Source organism: Fukomys damarensis, unplaced genomic scaffold, assembly GCF_012274545.1.
Source record: "Fukomys damarensis isolate Sample0158 unplaced genomic scaffold, DMR_v1.0_HiC HiC_scaffold_1, whole genome shotgun sequence".
Taxonomy (NCBI): Eukaryota; Metazoa; Chordata; class Mammalia; order Rodentia; family Bathyergidae; genus Fukomys; species Fukomys damarensis.
In genome coordinates, this window is record NW_022900913.1 from 36,298,796 (window position 1) to 36,319,964 (window position 21,169).

At 37.0% G+C, this 21,169-nt stretch overlaps 2 pseudogenes; both read left to right on the forward strand.

The window, feature by feature from the left end:
* The first annotated feature begins 9,094 nt into the window (after positions 1-9,094).
* Positions 9,095-9,665, forward strand: LOC104876132 (annotated as a pseudogene).
* A 4,659-nt stretch (positions 9,666-14,324) lies between these two features.
* On the forward strand, positions 14,325-14,462 carry LOC117285554 (annotated as a pseudogene).
* The last annotated feature ends 6,707 nt before the right edge of the window (positions 14,463-21,169 follow it).

Genomic DNA, 21,169 nt, shown 5'->3' on the forward strand with positions numbered 1-21,169 from the left:
TTATCTATGCTGTTGCAAATGGAAAAATGTTTCTTTTTGAAGGCCAAGTAATATTCCAAGGTATGCATGCATACCACAGTTTCTTTACCCATGTATCCTTCAATGAACAGGTAATTCATCTCCTTCCTTTGGCTAATAAATAATGCTATGATGGGCCTAGTAATGAAGTATTCAGCTTTTCAACTTTAAACATGATGTGCACTTTAATTAATAACTTTCATGAAGTTGAGAAAGTTTCCTCTATTTTTAGTTCCAAGAAAGTTTTAATTAGAAATGAGTGGTGTTTTGTTTTGTTTTGTTTTGTTTTTGAGATAGGGTCTCACTATGTAGTTCAGGCTCACTTTGAACTCACTGTGTAGTTGAGGTCAGACTCAAACTCATGGTAATCCTCCTGCCTCGTCCTCCCAAGTGCTGGGATTATAGGCATGTGCCACCACATCCAGGTTAGGTGTTAAATTCTCCAGGTTCATTCCCTGCATCTATTGAGATGCTTATAATTACCTTTTGCTTCTTCAATTTGTTACTAATTAAATTGTATGCACTGATTTTTGAGTGATAAAAAACTTACATTTCTTGGGGGCACACTCCATTTCATTATCATGCATATTCCATTTTAATATATTTTTGAGGGTTTTATTTTTGGCACCTATATATTCAAGAGGGACTTGTCTGTGGTCACACACACACACACACACACACACACACACACTGGTGATGGAGCCCAGGGGCACTTTACCACTAAATTACATTCCCAACCCTTTTTGAAAACTTTGGATTTTGAGACAGGGTCTCACTAACGTTTCCCAGTGTATTCATTGCTTTCCCATTGCTGAGACAAACTATCTGATAGCCACATCTTAAAGAAGGAGAGGTTTACTTTAGCTCACAGTTTTCAGGGGATTCAGAGGTCCTGGTAGCTTGGTTCCAAGGCAGAAAGAGCCTGTTGGAAGGCATGATGGAGGAAAGGTGCTCAGCCCCCGGCAGCCAGGAAGCAGAGCCAGACAGGAGACCCAGGGCCAAGAATGCAGCACCTAGGACCCTTATCCTTCATTATCCCCCTTACTTTATTTTCTGCAAATAGCTACAATGTGAAAAGAGACCTAGAGAAAGGAAGAGGATGGTGAGATTAGAATGTATTTGTCAAGCACGTGTACAGGAGGACGCATAGCCGTGATGGACGTCTTCACCCACTATTACCAAGCTGTACCCTTCACTCTGGTTCTTCATCAAATCTAGAGGGCTTCAAACATGCAATGGTTAATAAATATAAGTATGTCATTTTGAATAAGTACAATATGGTATACGGCAAGGAAGGATTGATCTGGAAGGAAGAGAAGGATTTTTAGTCCAGATAAAATGGTAGTTGCTTCTGTGTAACCAAAAAATGAAAGGCAAAATCAAAAACGTCTGTCTGGAGACAAAAATAGAAACAAACATGCCAAAATTATGGGATACAGCAAAAGTGGTTCCGGGGGAAGTTTACAAAAATAAATGCCTGCATAAGGAAAAAAGAAAGATCTATGGACAACTTTGCACTTCAAAGAACTAGAGAAAGAAGAAAACTGTAGCCAAAAATTAGCAGAAGGGGAAGGGTGGGGGAAAGGTAATAAGGGAAAAGAAAAAAATAGGAGAAAATGAAAAAATGGAAATAAAGTGTTTGGGGGGGGTGAAGGGAGGGCAGGGACAAGGGGAAAAAATGAGAACCAAGACCTGTCATGTAAAGGGACAAGATCCCAATGATGAATGTAACTGTACTGTATACCTAAAATGTACAAATAAACTCAGTGAGAAAAAAATAAATAAATAAAAATTAGCAGAAGGAAGAAAAGAATAAAGAGAAAGGGACAAAAAAATCCATAAATAGAAAAACAATTGGAAAAAAGAGTTGGCCTTTCAAAAAAAAAAAGAGTTGGGTTTTAAGGCAAACAAAAATTACAAATACATAGTAAACTAAGAAAAGAGAGGACCTAAATAGAAATATAAGTGAAAGAGGAGACATCATAACTGATGTCAAAGAAATACAAAGAATCAAGAGACTACTTTGAACAATTACACACCTAAAAATTAGATAACCTGGAGTGACGAATTCCTAGGTACGTACTCTGCCATGCCTGAATCATGATTAGAAAATCTAATCAGGTCCACAACTAAGTGGATTAAATCTCTAATCAAAGACCTGTCAAAAAAGCAAATCCTGGACAGAGTGGATTCAATGATGAATTTTACCAGATATTTAAGAAGAACTAACATCAATCCTTATCACACTCTTTAGAGGAATTTATTTTATGGAGGTAGAACTTCCCTAATTCGAAAACTAAAAAAGGGATCTAAGTGAAAAGAGTATTACAAGCCAATATCTCTGATGAACACAGACACAAAAGAATCATCAACTAAATTCTAGCAAACCAAATTCAACAATTAAAAGGACCCCACTCTGTGATGTGCTGTGATTTACCCCTGGGATGAAAGGATGGTTTGTCATACACAAACCAATAAATGCAACATACCACATTAACAGAATAAAGGGTAAAAATCATATAATCAGGTCACTAAATATATTAAAGCATATGACAAAATTCAACAGGCCTGAATAATACTTGCACAATAAAAATTCTTAATGAATTAGCTGTAGAAGAAAAGTACCTTAATATAACAAAGCTAAATACGAAAAGCCCACAGCTACCATCTTACTCAGTGGCCATAAGCTGAGACCTTTCCTTCTGATATCAGAAACAAGACAAGGACTCCACCTTTGTCACTTCTGTTTAGTATGGTATGAGAAGTTCTAGAAAAGCCACTAGGCAGGTAAAAGAAATAAAAAATGTCTGAATTAAGGAGAAAGTATGGTGGTCTCTATTTGGATTATCTAATATGGAAAGTCTAAGGGCTGTACCACGCTAAAAAAACTGTTAGAACTAATAAAGGAATTCTTAAAGTTACCAGATACAAAATCAATTCAAAAAATCAATTTTGCTTTGCTCCAATTTTAGTATATATGCTGCCAAATCAAGCACCTGTGTTTCTACACATTACCAATCAACTATTACACTACAAAATTAAGACAAGAATCCTTTTACAATAGCATCCAAGCAATAAAATACAGTACTTTGCCTTTGGGGATTTTTGTTTTGGTTTTGGTAGTGGGGATCGAACTCAGGACCTTGTGCTTGTGAGGCAGGTGGCGGAACCACTGAGCTAAATCCCGGGCCCAAAATACAGTACTTTGGAATAAATTGAACTATGAACATAAAAGTTCTATACACTGAAACTGCAAAACACTAATGAAATAAAATTTAAAACTCCTGTACTCATAAATAAGAATTCATATTGTTAGAATCCCTATACCACTCAAAATGTACTATAGATTATGTGAAATTCCTACTAAAATTCAAATACATTTTTCACAGAAAGAGAAAAAAAATTGAGTTCATATAGAGCCCAAAAACCCTGAGAAACACTAGCTCACTTGAACAAGAATATGAAAACCAGAGGCATCAAACAACCTGATGTTAAAATATCCTACAAAACAGGCATGGTGGTGCACACCAGTAATCCCAGCACTCAGTAGGCTGAGGCAGGAGGATTGCCATGAGTTTGCAGCCAGCCTTGGCTGTATAGTGAGCTCCAGACCAGGCTGAACTGTATAACAAGAGCTTTGATATATCAAAACAGTGGAATACTAGCATAAAACCAGATATACAGACACAATAGACCGCCCAGAAATAAATCCTCTTACTTACTGGCAACTGCTCTTCCACAAGGTGCCACAACACAGAAGGTAGGAGGAATAGGCTTTCAACAAGTGGTGTTTGGAAGGGAATATTCACATACAAAAGAATGAAATTGGACCCTTAACTCATAGCATATTCAAAAATCAACTCTCCATAAGCTAAGGATACAAATGTAAGCCCTGAAATTCTAAAAACTATAAGGTGTAAAAATAAGAAAAAACTTATGGACATTGGACTTGGCGATATCTTTTTTAAATATGAAATCAATAAAAGTGTCCAACATGGTTCCATGGACAACATGTGTATGTGTATATGCAATGGACTACTATTCAGACTTTACGATGACATGAGTGAACCGGAGAACATTACGGCAAGGGAAAGATGAGACACAGAAGGAACAATATTTTATGATCCCACTTACAAGTGGAATTCACAAAAATCAAATTCATAGGAAGGCAAAGCTAGAATGGTGATCACCAGGGTTGAAGTTTGGAAGTAGGGGCCTTTGAGGGAAAAGAATGAGAAGAGGTGATGAGATGGTACAAAGTTCAGTTACATAAGATGGAAACTTCTGGAGACCTAACACACACCATGGTGACTACAGTTAGTAATACTGCATGAAATACCCGAAATTAGCCAAGTGAGTAGACTTTACCCCCCAAATACAAAGACTAATTCAAAAATGGGCATCTGAAATGGACAGACATTTCTCAGACAAAGAAGTAAAAGCAGCAAGAAAATATATGAAAAAATGTTCCACATCACTGGTCCTTCGAGAGATGCAGATGAAAACAACACTGAGATTCCACCTCACCACACAAAGAATGGCTGATAGCAACATATCAACCAATAACAAATGTTGGCGGGGTTGTGGGGAGAAAGGAACCCTCCTCCATTGTTGGTGGGAGTGCAGACTAGTGCAACCACTATGGAAATCAATATGGAGATACCTCAAAGAGCTGGGACTAGAGGTTCCATTTGACCCAGCCATCCCTCTGCTGGGTATCTTTCCAAAAGAACTAAAAGAATCATATCACAGTGATATATGTGCACCTATGTTTATAGCAGCACAGTTTATAATAGCTAAAACTTGGAAACAGCCCATTTACCCATCAGTTGGAAAGTGGATAAAGAAGATGTGTTTTTCTATAAAATGAATACTACTCAGCCATAAAGAATGAGAAATTAGACTCATTCATAGGAAAATGGATACATATTGAGGATACACTCCTAAGTGAAATAAATAAGTCACACACATGTAAATACCGAATAGTTTCTCTGGTGTGAAAAACTGTAATAGTAAATAAGATCCTAATGAGATAATTGACAATGTGAAATAGGGAGAAAAGGGCTAAAGGTGTAGGGGAAGTGGGAAGGGTAGGGGAAAGAGAATAAGGGAAAAGAAAAAAATAGGAGAAAATGAAAAAATGGAAATAAAGTGTTTCTAAATGGGGAGGGTAGGAGGGGGTGAAGGGAGGGCAGGGACAAGGGGAAAAATGAGAAACAAGACCTGTCATGTGAAGGTACAGGATCCCAATAATGAATGTAACTGTACTGTATACCTAAAATGTACCAATAAACTCAATTTAAAAAGAAAGAAAGAAAGAAAACAGGGAAGATGGACAATTTGGGACTGCCATAGAAATAAGTAGACTTTATTCTTACCACAAAAATGGTAATTATGTGAGATACTAAATATGTTAATTAGGTTGATTATGGTGATCATTTCACAATACACGCACATAGCAAAACATCTTAAATATGTATAATTTTATTTGCCACTCATACTTTATTAAACTGGAGAAACTTGTAAAAAGAGAGAAGCTTGATTTTTTTTAAATGGAAGAATTAATGTTGACGAGGTTATCTATTTTAGCAAGAGTACACGAGAACGTCACGGGGCCATCAGGTAGTAAAGGAAAACTGAGGAAATATCACTCTCAGACATAGGGATAAGAAACAAATTTAGACTTCAGATTCATTCATTGGGTAACTCATGGAGATGCAAATTCTAAACTGTTACAGCTGTGCTGGTCCATGTGCCCAGGGGGACAAATGAGGTCTGAGGAGACAGTGAGTACTGAGACCAAAAGCCAGACTTGTCCCATCTGTCCGGGGTGAGCAGATCTGAAATACACGCGCACCAGAAGTTTCTCCTTATCACCCACACAGAGCTGAAAAACTGCAGGCATTGACACTGACTTTCAGAGATTTTTGTCTCTTCAGTTTCATTATACTGAACTATGTTACTTCCATCGCTTTAACTCTTTTAATGGGTCTTTTGATAACTCCTGACTCCTGTAAATAGATAATCTACAAAGTTCAATCATACAATTCTTGAAAATCAGGTCCAGTTTATGACTTCAATTAAATTTGTCACATGTTTCATTTTCAGGCTTGTACTTCTAAATTACCCTGCCTTAGTGAGCCCTCAAACTTAGCTCCCCTGTATCTATAAAGAAGAGAGAGAGAGAGAGAGAGAGAGAGAGAGAGAGAGAGAGAGTATGTATAGAGAGAAAATTTATATATATAAAGAGAGAGAGAGAATATAGAGAGAGGATGAGGTATCGTTAGGCAAAAGTTGATGTCGCTGAAATTACATCACCAACAGCGCGTTTCTTCCATCCTCTTCGTTCTGTCCTCTGAGGTCGAACCCCGATCCTGTCTTCATCCTCAGGCTCTTGTCTCTGCTGCCACGACCGTGGCTGTCAAAGTGGCACATCTCACTTTAGATAAAAGGAAACGACGGTTCCAATTCCTCGCGTGCCTAACCAACATCTCGCTGACTCAGGTTTGGTTACCCGCCCCGCACTGCACTGATCGTCGAGGACAGAAAACGGTGCGAACTTATTAGCTGGAGCAACTTGGACAACGCTTCACAGCCGAGCATGGGAAAGAAGACCAAGGAGGAAGCGGGTAAAGTAACGGGTGCCCACCACGCTCCGTCCTTGTCCTCAGTTAATTCTGTTTCGTTTCCTAGCAGGGCCCGCATCTCTGGGTAGGATACGCTTCCGAAAGCGCCCCTCCTCCTGGCCACCCTTCCTCGCCTTTCGGGCCAAGTCATTCATACCCTGCCCATCTGCTGGGTCTCGGCTCGCAATCGACCTTGGCCTTCCTGAATCCTGTTTGTCTTCCCCCTCTCAGTATTTCTTCCCTTTATGCACATGACTCCTTGTTTATTTTATATATTTCTTTATATCCCACTAGATTATAAATACCTGTGAAGCTCAAAATATCTATCTCTCTACCCTCCTTTCATATCAAAGCCGGAGTCCACACTCATTCAGCAGCAGCTGCAGGACAGCTCCTAAACACATTTAAGTAGGAGCACATGGAGGCGAGAGGGCTCTGGAGCAGGAGTAGGAGAGGTGCGCTTCAGTACCAGTTCTGCCTTTTGCCGTTTGGCTAATTTTGCACGAGTTACTTGGTCTAAGAGCCTCGTTATTACCATCTCTAAACTAGTCGGATTTTTATGTGCTGTGCTTATCTCACATTCAATTGTGGAGTCAAATGAAGTAATCTCGTCAAACGTGAAAAAACAGTCTGAAAAGGAATGCCAAAGCCATTGGAGAAGACTTGCGGGAGTTAAGTGTAGCCTGGCTTGGATGTGTGCATATCTGTAGAATAAAGAATGGAAGAAAAGATAGCATTTCGACTGAAAAACAAGAGGGAAAATCTGTGCTTAAACTTTACAGACACAGCGCTCCCTTCCCCTTCTTTCTTGCAACATCAGGCAGAAGATGGCAAACAAACAACACCTTGAAATGAGGATGGATTTCTAAAGCAGCCAAGGCTTCGTCCTTGTTCCCCCCGGGAATAAAATGTCCTGCCTTGCTCACAACTCACCACCGCAGCTTCTTGGGTACAACTGAGAGCAGAGCGTTTTCAGCCCCTCACCTGGGTGGTGAAGAGGACGCAGGCAGACGGCCCTCCACTCTGGACAGGGGGCCGGAGCCCTTGGAGACCGGCACACTGAATTTCAGGCTTCTGTTGATTCTTGCTGCTTGAACGTGAGTAATAAAGTTCCTTTACCCGATTAGTTGGGCAGGTGTTTCACCGCACATGACAATACTCTGGCGGGTTGGTGTGTGTGAAATCTCCTGTCAAATCTCAGAACCCTAGCAAAACTGGCAGTTGTTTAGTCTTCCCCTGAGATTGGTAACTGAGATTCATAACTGGTCTACTGTCCCCTCCCTTTCTACTTAACATTTTTCCTTGAACCACAGGAAGGCCAACCTGCCGACACTCATAACATTCAAAACAACCCTTTTTTGCTGGTATATTCTCTTGATAATTGGAAGTGTGGAATTTTCCAATCATTTTTAGTCAGTGCTTGACTCTAGGCCTATAAATCACCAGAAGGAATTAATTTTAAAAAATAAAAGCAACCATAGCTGCGCAGACCACTTGTATGACAGAGGGAAGGAACAGTGAGAACATACCTGGCTCAGGAAACAAAAAAAAATTTTTTTTCAGCTTAAGAACAAGACACTAATCTTTCAATGGCCATAGACAGATTTTACCATTTATTTTAGATGTAAGTCACTGTGTCATTAGAGTCAGCATACACCTATAAATGTATTTATTGGTTCGAAACTGCAAAGAGCCATAGTTTTGGAAAAGACTAATTGTTTCTCAGATCTAAGCCAGAGTTCTACTACGCAGAGATTCTTTTCGAAAACAGCTGCACCGCGAACCCCACACCCGGCTCCTTCTGTTGCTTCAACCTGTCATTGTCATCCTGTGGTTGATGTGAAAGTGATATCCTTGAGAAAAATCTAAAACTTCAGCAGGATTATTACCTAACAATAGTGACCAACAGGAAAAACACATGGGTTCGTTTGGATAAGCTTCAAATCCCTGGCCATTTGACTCTAACCAACAAATGTGAGCAATTATAAAAATGACGCCTACAGGAAATCAACATAGTTCCTCTGGTACTTGAGCCATCTCACTTCTAGATGACTCAGGCATCATTATCGATGAGTTTAATGATCATATAATAATGTCTGTGACTTTGTTCAGTAGTCAGCTGAAAAACTTCCTTCTTCGATGCTTCTCGGTTCATATGTTTCTTGAACTCAGGATACATTTTTTTATAAATTTTGATCTTATAAATATACAAAGAAGTACTATTCATGAGCCTGTTTCTAAGCAGAGTACGAAATTTCCTCAATGATGGCTTTTACCTATGTGACATTTAAAGACATTTCTCAAATAAAATTTTACTACAAGTATGGATGTGGAGAAAGAATACCTCATTCACTGTTGAGTACATAATACAAGTTTTACAAGACAATTCATTTGCATGTTTAGATGTTACCTAGAAATTCCACTCTTCCTGCGCCGAAGGGTGGTATTTGGCTTCCGGTGGTACCCTGATGAGCGAGAGTCTCCCACCACACACCCCAATTTTGCCTAAGGAGAGACGTGGAAGAACTTTCTTCAAAATCACTGCACCATTAACACACGAAAGAAAAGAATATTCAGAGAGAAGAACTATGGCATATTCGATGCAGGAAATGTACGAAGTGCTATCGGGAATGGAGGATCACAAGCATTTTGTTCCGTGGTGCAAAAGTCAGGTGTAATATCAAGGAGACCCGGGTATTGTGAGACCCAGTTAGAAATCGGCTTTCCACCTGTGCAGGAGCGATACACATCAGTAGCAACCGTGGTGAAACCGCCTCTGGTAAATGTCCTGCGCGGGTGGGAGACCCTTCAAATATCCGGAGATGATTTGTTGCTTCAACCCGGGCCTTCCTGGCTACCCAGGAACTTGCACTTGGATTTTTCCGTGTCGCTCGCCACCCTGTTTTCCAATGAGGTGGTGAAGCAGGCGGTGGCCGCCTTTGAAAGGAGAGCTTGCAGGCTGTGCGGGCCTGAGGCGAGCATCCACGGGAGCTGGTGCTGCACCAGGTGCACCACAGGTAGACGATGGGCACGCACACCTGCGCCTGCGCGGGTCCCTGTGAGCAGAGCTAGGGGCTGCGGTTTGAGGAGTCAGGGAGCCCTCGCTAGGCCGCGCCCTGATCGTAAACCGCTGAGAACTCGCACATCGAACATGGCCCCTCGTGCACATAAGAATTTGCTCCATCAAATATGATTCCAAGCTTCTGCACTGTGTGAGAGGGTCAGGCTGGTGACTGTCCTCCCGCACCACGCAGCCCCTTTCCTATTTATTGTGTGTACACCCTTTCAATTACATATTCCAAACTGATCTTTTTAAACAAATCAATGTAAGGGCGGAAGTAGTAACTTAATAAAGTTAATTTGTTTATTTTTGGTTAAATATGTGTTCAAGGATTTCATTTCAGCATTTTTGTACTTGCAAAAATAAACATCAGCAACAAAACAGCAAATATGAAAAGCATTTAGGTATTCTGTATAGAAAAGACTGTTTGGAGACACTACCAAATAAACATCCACCACAGACAATAAATGTCGAGCATGAATACTAAAAGCTCCCAAAAATACACATTCAAACCTAAAATTCAAGGTGCAAAACAATGCATATAATAGTCTCCTTTCTGCAAAACAACAACTAAAGGAAAGTGTAAATAGCTATATCTCCATTTTCTTTTTTACTTCTTTTCAAAGAATATGGAAGAATTCAAAAATATTTTTAACTATGATTATCTCTGAGAAGTGGGATAAGAGAAAATGGAGGAAGGAGACAGATTTTGTGGCTTTGATTTTAATTTTGTTTTGTTATTGGTTTTGTTGTTGCAGTAGAGGGATCCAACTCAGGACCATGCGCTTGCAAGGGAGGGAGGGCCACTCAGCTAAATCCCCAGCCCTTTAATTTTGTTTTTTTATAAACTATCACTCCTATTTGGGAATCTACACATTGCTGTTAGCTTTACATACTACAACAACAAATGACCTAACCACAGTTGCTTATATAAAATAGGTGTTTCTTTTTCTCCATTTTAAAATACATCTTCATGTGTAACTGACAATAATTTTGCATATAGTGTGGTATTTCAATATATTATACAATGTGTAATGATCAGATCAGAATAACGGACATATCCATCATCTCAGATATATATCATTTGTTTGTGTAGAGAACATTCAAAATCCTCTTCATTAACTATCGTGATATGTTCAATTAACTGCATCAATCTACTGTGCTGTGGAACATTAGAAACTATTTCTCTTTTCTACTCCACACCATACTCATGAAATATCCCCTGAGGGAGTGAATTTATATTTTTTAATCCTACAACTTTCCATGCTATTTTTGCTACCCATGTATATGTACAGCTCTATTGTCCTTGCTTTTAGTTTCACTAGTGTTTTGAGACTAATTATTTTCTTGTTTGTAGTATTTGAAAGTCATATTGTCTAGATACATTTTATTTTACACAATGAACAATGGGAAATCTTCCTGCTTAGACTCTTATATTAGCAGTGAGTATAAGGATGTTCCAAAGAAAAAGCATGATATGCAGCATATTCAAAATTATTTACTTGCAGAACTGATTTGTAAAGGAATGTACACCAAAATCTATATTCTATGCAAGAAAGTTGAGAAAATTCTGACCTTACCAATATATAAAATATCAATTGAATGGTCTCCTATGTGCTGTTCTTATAAAGAACATGGTAAAACTTTGTTAATGTAAGGTTTATAAATCCTTTTACATTGATGCATATCTCTTAACAACTAGACTTGTAATTTTCTGATTTAAAGCATGGGTCAGCTTTTTTTGGGAAAAGGCCAGATAGTTCATATTGTTGGCCTTTGTGAGCCACCTGCTCTCTGTTTCAACTACTTAATATCAGAAAGCAACCATAGACAACATGTAAGTAACTGGGCATGCCTGTGATCCTATATAATTTTATATACCACCCCCATGGGTCATAGATTGCAAATTCTTGGTTGATATCATTTTTATACAGATTGTTAAAATAATAATCAAATCATTCTATAAAGCTTTTGACTATATTGTTAGGTCACACATTCTGCAATAGGGTAGTCAACTCTATTCAGCCAGTGGTAATCCAATGGCTTGTGGACAGTTGAAAGCTTCAGCCTGCAGCACTCTCAGCAGCATGGGAAAAAAGTTCCTTCAGTATGTAAGCAAAACAGGAACATCACACTGTACACAATATAAATTCTTTCTTAAATATAGATATCTGAGTCTGATTACTATTAGTCGATGTATCAATGTGTTCAATGCTACAGAAGAGCAAAAAGAGTTTCAAAGTTTCCAGTCAATCCTAGTGTCTCCTTTATAATGGTAGTAGTTTATTGCACGGATGATCATAACTATTACTTACCTTTTGGGGTATTTTTTGTTTGTTTGTTTTTTTGTTGTGGGGGTAATACCAGGGATCGAACTCAGGACCTTGCAAGGCAGGTGGCAGAACTACTGACCTAAATCCTCGGCCCTATTACTTACCTTTTGAATTGTGGGTTGAAATAAGATGTGTCTTTCTTATATCTAATATATTTAACTTGAATTCTACTTGTTTGATGTCATAATGGCAACTCATGCTTTCTCCTTGTTTTCCATTTGCCTGGAATTCCTGTGTCCAGCCTTTAGTTTTTAACCCTTCTCTGAGGACTAGCTGGTAAACTTTTTTTCCATTCTGTGGGTCGTCTCTTTACTCTGTGATGGTTTCTTTTTCTTCACAAAAGCTTTGTAATATGATGTGACCCACTTGTTGATTTTCTGTAATATTTCCTGTGCCACTGGGCTTTATTTATAAAGTCTTGGTCTAAACCTATGTCTTCAAGAATTCTAACTAGTCTATCTTCCAGTAGATTTACTATTTCTAATATTTAGTTCCATAGATAGCCTTTATTAAGTACATCCATTTTGATTTAGTTTAGTACATGGTGAGAGATATGAATGTGGTTTAATCTTTGGCATGTGGAAACCCAACTTTCCCAGCACCATTTACTAAAGAAATTGTCTTTCTCCCACTGATTATGTTTGGCCCATTTGTCAGAGATAAGGTGGCTGAGTGTGTTTCAGGTTTTTTCTGCAACTTCTATTACGTAATTCAGGTCTGTTTTATTGTCAGTACTTTTTTATCATGGTAGCTTTGTAGTATAATTTCAAGTCAGGGATTGTGATATCCCCTGCCTTGACTTTGTTGCCCCGAATTGATTTTGCTATTCTAGGTCTCTTGTGGTTTCAAATACATTTTAGGATTGCTTTCTCTAGTTCTGTGAAGTATGCTATTGGTATTTTGATTGAGAGTGCATTAAATCTGTATAACAGTTTTGGAAATATGGTCATTTTCACCATATTGGTTCTGCCTATCCAAGAACAGGGGGTATCTTTCCATTTTCTGATATCCTCTTTGATCTCCTTTTTCAAAGTACTGTAGTTTTCAATGTAAAGGTCTTAGATTGATTCCCCAGTATTTCGTTTCTCTCGATGTTGTTATGAAAAGTATTGTTTCCCTAATTTCTCTCTCAGTGAGTTTATTTGTGTATAGGAATGCTATTGGTTTTGGACTGTTGACTTTGTATTCTGCTACAGTACTGCACTTAGTTATTAATTCTAGTAGTATTTCGGTGGAGTTTTGAGGGTCTTCTATGTAGAGTATAATATCTTCTGTAAATAATGATAATTTAACTTCTTCCTTTTCTATCCTTATTCCTTTTATTTCTTCCTTTTGTATAATTTCTCTGGCTAATGTTTCCAGAACTATATCAAAAAGGAGTGGTGATAGTGGGTACCCTTGACTTGTTCCTAATTTTAGAGTGAAAGCTTTCAGGTTTTGACCATTTAATATGATGTTGGATATTGATTTATCATAGATGGCTTTCATCAGATTGAGATAAAGACCTTCTATTCTAATTTTCTGTTGGTTTTCTTCATGAATAGGGGTTGGACTTTGTCAAATACTTTTTCTGCATCAATTCAGATGTCATGTGGTTTTGGTCTTTGGTTCTGTCAATGTGATATATTATATTTATTGATTTTTTTACATTTATTGATTTGAATACGGTAAATTATCCCTGCATCCTTGAGATGAATCCTACTTGGTCATGATGTGTGATCTTCTTGGTGATTGCCTTCTGTTTGCAGGTATCTTATTGATGATTTTTGCATATATGTTCATTAAGGAGAATGCCCTATAGTTCTTTTTTGGTTGGATCTTTTTCTGGTATTGGTATGAGGGCTATGCTTGTTTCCAGGAATGATTTTGGGAGTATTGCTTCCCTTTTAATTTCATTAAAGAATTTGAGGAGTCATGGCATTAAGTCCTATCTAAATTTCTTGGAGAATTCAGCAGTGAATCCATCAAGACCTGGACTTTTTTTTGGTCAGTAGTTTTTTGGGGTTTGTTTTTTTTGTGTGTGTTTTGTTTTGTTTTGTGTTTTTTCTTTTTTGGGGGGTACCAGGAATTGAACTCAAGTCCTTGCACTTGTGAGGCAGGTGGTGGCACCACTGAGCTAAATACCCAGCCCTTGAGTCAGTGGTTTTTTAATTGTTTGATTTCATTGACTAATGTTGGGTTATTATGAATTTTTATATCTTCTTAATTCAGCCTTGGCGATTCAAATATATCAAGGAATCTGTCTGTTTCTTCTGTGTTTTCCATTTTATTAGAATACAGGTTCTCATCACTTCTCAGCCTTTTGGCTAAGATCAAGTGTAGAATACAGGTTTTCAAAGTAGGTATTGATGATCTAGATTTCTGCAGTATCTGTTGTGATTTCACCTTTCCAGTCCTAATTGCACGAATTTGAGTCTTTTCTTTTTTATAAAGTTGGCTAAGGGTTTTTATTTAATCTTTCAAAGAAACAACTCTTTGACTTATTAATTCTTTTTATTGTTTTCTTAGTTTCAATTGCATTAATTTGTGCTCTGATCTTTATAACCTCCCTCATACATGATTTGTGATTAACTGGCTCTTCTTTTTCTAGATGCTTGAGATTCAGCATTAGGTTACTTTTTGAGCTCGCTGTTTTTCTGATGTAGGAATTCACCACTATAAACTTTGCTCATAGGACTGCTTTCATTGTGTCCTAACGTTCTGGTATGTCATGGAAGCATTATTGTTTACTATCAAAATGGTCTGCTTTCTTCTTTACTTTCATCTGTGACACATTGGTTGTTCAGAGGGATATTATTTAATTTTCATGTGTTTATGAAGTTTTTGTAGTTTCTTTTGTCATTGATTTCCAATTTCATTGCACTACGATCTAATAATATTCATGGGATAATTTCAGTTGCATGTCATCTACTTAAGCATGTTCTATGAGTCAGAATGTGGTCTATCTTAGATAAGGTCCCATGTGTAGCTGAGAACAATATATATATTCTCTTGTTGTGAGGTGGAACACTCTGTAGACATCTAACAAGTCAATTTATTCAGAGGTTTGGCTCAGCTGTGATATTTCTTTGTTGATTTTTTTGTCTACTTGATCTATATATTTTTGGCAGTGGAATATTGAGATCCCCCTTTACAATGGTACTGGTGCTTATTAAATTTTTTATATCCACTAATGCTTCTTTTACATAGTTGGGTGTGTTGGTATTTAGTATACATATGTTTATGACTATTATCCCTTCCCATTAGATTCTTTCCTTCACAAGTATGTAGTGACCTGCTTTGTCTCTTCTTGGATTGAAATCCACTTTGTCTGCTAATAGAATAGCTACTGCTGCTTCTTTCCAGGTTCCCATTGCATGGAGTATTGTTTTCCATCCCTTGACTTTCAGTCTATGGATTTCTTTTTTTTTTCTTTTTATTGAGTTTATTGGTACATTTTAGGTATACAGTAGTTACATTCATCTTTGGGATCTTGTACCTTTACATGATAGGTCTTGGTTCTCATTTTTTCCCCTTGTCCCTGCCCTCCCTTCACCCCTCCTCCCCTCTCCATTTATAAACACTTTATTACCATTTTTTCATTTTCTCCTATTTTTTTCCCTTATTACCTTTCCCCTACCCTTCCCACCTTCCCTACACCTTTAGCCCTTTTCTCCCTATTTCACATTGTTAATTATCTCATTAGGACCTTGTATACTATTATAGTTTTTCACACCAGAGAAACTATTCGGTATTTACACGTGTGACTTATTTATTTCATGTAGGAGTATATCCTCAATATGTATCCATTTTCCTATGAATGACTCTAGTTTCTCATTCTTTATGGCTGAGTAGTATTCCATTTTATAGAAAAACCACATCTTCTTTATCCAGTTTCCAAGTAATGGGCAAATGGGCTCTTTCCATGTTTTAGCTATTACAAACTGTGTTGCTATAAACATAGGTGCGCATATGTCACTGTGATATGATTCTTTTAATTCTTTTGGAAAGATAATCCATTTTCCTGAATGACTCTAGTTTCTCATTCTTTATGGCTGAGTAGTATTCCATTTTATAGAAAAACCACATCTTCTTTATCCAGTTTCCAAGTAATGGGCAAATGGGCTCTTTCCATGTTTTAGCTATTACAAACTGTGTTGTGATAAACATAGGTGCGCATATGTCACTGTGATATGATTCTTTTAATTCTTTTGGAAAGATATCCAGCAGAGGGATGGCTGGGTCAAACAGTATCCCTAGTCCCAGCTCTTTGAGGTATCTCTATATTGATTTCCATAGTGGTCGCACCAGTCTGCACTCCCACCAACAATGGAGAAGGGTTCCTTTCTCCCCACAACCCCTCCAACATTTGTTATTGTGTGATTTCTTGATAGCAGTCATTCTTTGTGGGGTGAGGTGGAATCTCAGTGTTATTTTCATCTGCATCTCTCGAATGACCAGTGATGTGAAACATTTTATCATATATTTACTTGCTGCTTTTACTTCTTTGTCTAATAAATCTCTGTTCATTTCGGATGCCCATTTTTGAATTGGGTCTTTATATTTGGGGGCGCTGATTGTTTTGAGTTCTTTATATATTCTAGATAGTAGACCTTTGTCTGAGGAGCAGCTGGTAAAAACTTTTCCCACATTTTAGGTTGTCTCTTAGTTCTGTTGATGATTTCTCTTGCAATGAAGAAGTTTTTAATAAGATGACATCCCACTTGTTGATTCTTTCTGCTAGTTCCTGTGCTACTATTTGTTCATAAACTCTTTTTCTATGCCAATGTCTTCCAGAGTTCTGCCTAACTTATCTTCCAGCAAATTTAGTGTTTCTGTTTTAATATTTAGATCTTTCATCCACTTGGATTTTAATTTAGTGCATGGTGAGAGATAAGAGTCTAGTTTTAATCTTTGGCAGGTTGAGATCCAGTTTTTCCAACACCATTTATTAAAGAGGCTATCTTTCCTCCAGTGGGGATGGTCAGCTCCTTTGTCAAAATAGTTTATTGCACGGATGATCATAACTATTACTTACCTTTTGGGGTATTTTTTGTTTGTTTGTTTTTTTGTTGTGGGGGTAATACCAGGGATCGAACTCAGGACCTTGCAAGGCAGGTGGCAGAACTACTGACCTAAATCCTCGGCCCTATTACTTACCTTTTGAATTGTGGGTTGAAATAAGATGTGTCTTTCTTATATCTAATATATTTAACTTGAATTCTACTTGTTTGATGTCATAATGGCAACTCATGCTTTCTCCTTGTTTTCCATTTGCCTGGAATTCCTGTGTCCAGCCTTTAGTTTTTAACCCTTCTCTGAGGACTAGCTGGTAAACTTTTTTTCCATTCTGTGGGTCGTCTCTTTACTCTGTGATGGTTTCTTTTTCTTCACAAAAGCTTTGTAATATGATGTGACCCACTTGTTGATTTTCTGTAATATTTCCTGTGCCACTGGGCTTTATTTATAAAGTCTTGGTCTAAACCTATGTCTTCAAGAATTCTAACTAGTCTATCTTCCAGTAGATTTACTATTTCTAATATTTAGTTCCATAGATAGCCTTTATTAAGTTGAGATATAGACCATCTATTCCAATTTTTTGCAGGGTTTTTATCATGAATGGATGTTGAATTATGTCAAATGATTTTTCTGCTTCTATCAAGAGGATCATGTAGTTCTTGTCCTTAACTTTGTGGAAACTTTGTTAAATAATGTATAACATTTATTGACTTACGTATGTTGAACCATCCTTGCATCCCTGGTATAAATCCAGCTTGGTCATGATGTGTGATCTTCTTGCTGATCCTTTGTATTCTGTTTGCTAGTATCTTATTAAGGATTTTTGCATCTATATTCATTGAGGAGATTGGCCTGTAGTTCTCTTTTTTAGTTGTGTCTTTCCCTGGTTTGGGAATCAAAGTGATACTTGCTTCCAGGAATGAATTTGGAAGTATTGCTTCCCTTTCAAATTTATTGAAAAGTTTGAAGAGTAATGGCAGTAGTTCTTCTCTAAATGTCTTGTAAAATTCAGCAGTGAATCCATCAGGACCTGGGCTTTTCTTTGCTGGTAAATTTTTAATTACATCTTCAATTTCACTGATTGTAATTGGAGTGTTTAAAATGTTTTATCTTCTTTGTTCAACTTTGGTGATTCATAAGTATCTAGAAATCTATCCATTTCTTCTGTGTTTTCCATTTTATTAGAGTATGGGTTCTCAAAGTAGGTATTAATGATCCTCTGGATTTCTGTTGGATCTGTTGTGACTTCACCTTTTTCATTCCTGATTGCATGAATCTGAGCCTTTTCTTTCCTTTTTTTGATAAGATTAGCTAAGGGTTTGTCAATTTTATTTATTCTTTCAAAAAACCAACTCTTTGATTCATTTATTTTTTTGTATCATTTTCTTAGTTTCCATTACATTGATTTCTGCTCTGATTTTTATAATTTCCTTCTTTCTCTGAGCTTTGGGTTTTTCTTGCTCTTGTTTTTCTAGGAGTCTAAGATTCATCGTTAGGCTGTTTATTTGAACTCACTCTGTTTTCCTAGTGTGGGCATTCTGTGCTACGAATTTTCCACGTAGAACTGCTTTCATTGTGTCCCATAGATTCCTGTACGTTGTATTGGCATTTTCATTTATTTGTAAAAGCTGTCTTATTTCTTCTTTATTTTTTTTTATTTTTATTGAGTTTGTTGGTACAATCTAGGTATACAGTACAGTTACATTCATTATTGGGATTCTGTACCTTTACATGATAGGTCTTGATTCTCATTTTTTCCCCTTCTCCCTGCCAACCCTTCACTCCCTTCTTACCTCCCCATTTACAAACACTTCATTTCCATTGTTTCATTTTCTCATATTTTTTCCTCTCCCTTATTACCTTCCCCCCCTTCCCACTTTCACTACACCTTTAGCCCTTTACTTCCTATTTCACATTATTAATTATATCATTAGGATCCTGTGTACTATTATAGTTTTTCACACCAGAGAAACTAATCGGTATTTCAGTTAAAGAAATCTCTGTATGAACATTGAAAATAGGGAATCCTAAAATAAAATTTAAAAGGAAAGTAAGAGAAAAGGCAATGATGTATAATTAAAATAATCCTTAATACTGAAGATGAAAATGGTCCTTGAACATATTTAAATTGCTTCTTGCTCTTGTAGTCTTATAGTATTCTTTTTTTTATTATTTAGAGAATACTTTATTAGTTTCTGTAATCAAACCCACATAGATATGACCTTACATATTTAATATAGTGCATTACCCCTGTACAAATGGAAAAAAAATTAACATTTCTAGACCAATATGCTGATTTCTTCTATAATTTCCTCTGTGATCCATTGATTGTTCAGGAGAGTGTTGTTCAATTTCCGTGTGTTTGTGAAGTTCCTATGGTTTCTTATGCTATTGATCTTCAGCTTTATTGCACTGTTATCTGATAATATACAGGGAATTACTTTGATTCTTTTGCATTTATTCAAACCTGTTCTGTGAGCTAGTATGTGATCTATCTTGGAGAATGACCCTTGTGCAGCTGAAAAGGATGTATATTCTGATTTTCTGGGTGGAACACTCTATAGACGTCTATTAAGTCCATGTGTTCAGAAGCTTGGTTCAGTTCTAGTATATTGTTGATTTTTTTGCCTAGATGATCTGTCAATTTGTGATAGTGGAGTATTTAGATTCCCCACTTCAATTGTATTGGTGCTTATTTGATTTTTCATGTGACTTAATATTTGTTTTATATAGTTGGGGGCATTTACATTTGGTGAATATGTGTTTATGATTATCATCTCTTCCTCTTGAATTGTTCCCTTTACAAGGATGTAGTGGCCTTCTTTGTCTCTCTTAATCAGTTTTGGTTTGAAATTTACGTTGTCTGCAAATAAAATTTTCTACCCCTGCTTTTTTCTGGGCTCCTGTCACGTGAAGAATTGTTTTCCTTCCTTTCACTTTCAGTCTATGGGCTTCTTTTTGCACTAGGTATGTTTCTTGTATACAACATATTGTTGGATTTGCTTCTTAATCCATTCTGCCAGTCTGTTTCTCTTGATTGGTGAATTGAGGCCATTGATATTGATGGTTATAACTGATATGTGCTGACTTCTTATTGTCATGTTGTTGTCCTATTGACTCTTTTTAATTTTTTGCCCTCTCCTTCCATCTATGAATTTCTTTTGCATTTAAAGGTGTTTCTTGTATGCAGCATATTGTTGGATCTTGCTTCTTAATCCAACCTGCCAATCTGTTTCTTTTAATGGGTGAATTGAGTCCATTAACATTGATGGTTTTAACTGATATGTATTAACTTATCCTTGACATCATTTTCCTGTTGTCAATTCCCTTTCTTTTCCCTCTATTTAATTTCTTATCTTGCCTGGTAGATTCATTCTATTGAAATTCATGGAACTGTTGTCTTCATGATCTTTCTCTAGAATATCTTTCAGAACTTTTTGGAGTGCTAGTTTAGTGTTCATAAATTTCTTCAGGTGTTGTTTATCTTGGAAATATCTTATTTTTCCATCAATTTCAAAAGATCATTTTGCAGAGTACATCAATGTAGGTTGGAAGTTGTTTTCTTTTAGGACTTGAAATAGTTTCCTCAAACTCTCCTTTACTTAAAGGTTTGTGCTGAGAGGTCTACAGTGATTCTGATGGATTTTCCTTTAAAGGTAATGTTTCTTTTCTCTAACAGTTTTTAATGTTCTGTTCTTGTGCTGATTTCATGAATCTTGGCTAGTATATGCCTTCATGTAGTTTTTTTTTTTTCTGATCATGGCTAATTGGAGTTCTATATACTTCATTTATCCATATGTCAGTTTTGCTTGGGAAGTTTTCTGTCATTACTTCTGTGAACCAGATTTTTCTATCCTTTGTACTATCTTCTGATTTTTCATTGATTCTAATTAATCTTAGATAGGTCATATTTGCATCCTGTAGCAACTGTTGTATTAATTTCTTATGGTCTCTTGCTACATTTAATATCTCATTGGATGATCGTTAACTGCAAACTGTCTTCTAGGTCTGACATTTTATCCTCAGACTGTTTGATTCTGCTGCATATACTTTCAATAGAATTTTTAATCTCAAAGATATTTGTTTGGATCTGTTTCATGGGACCCAGTTTTTACCTGTTTTGGGCATTCATA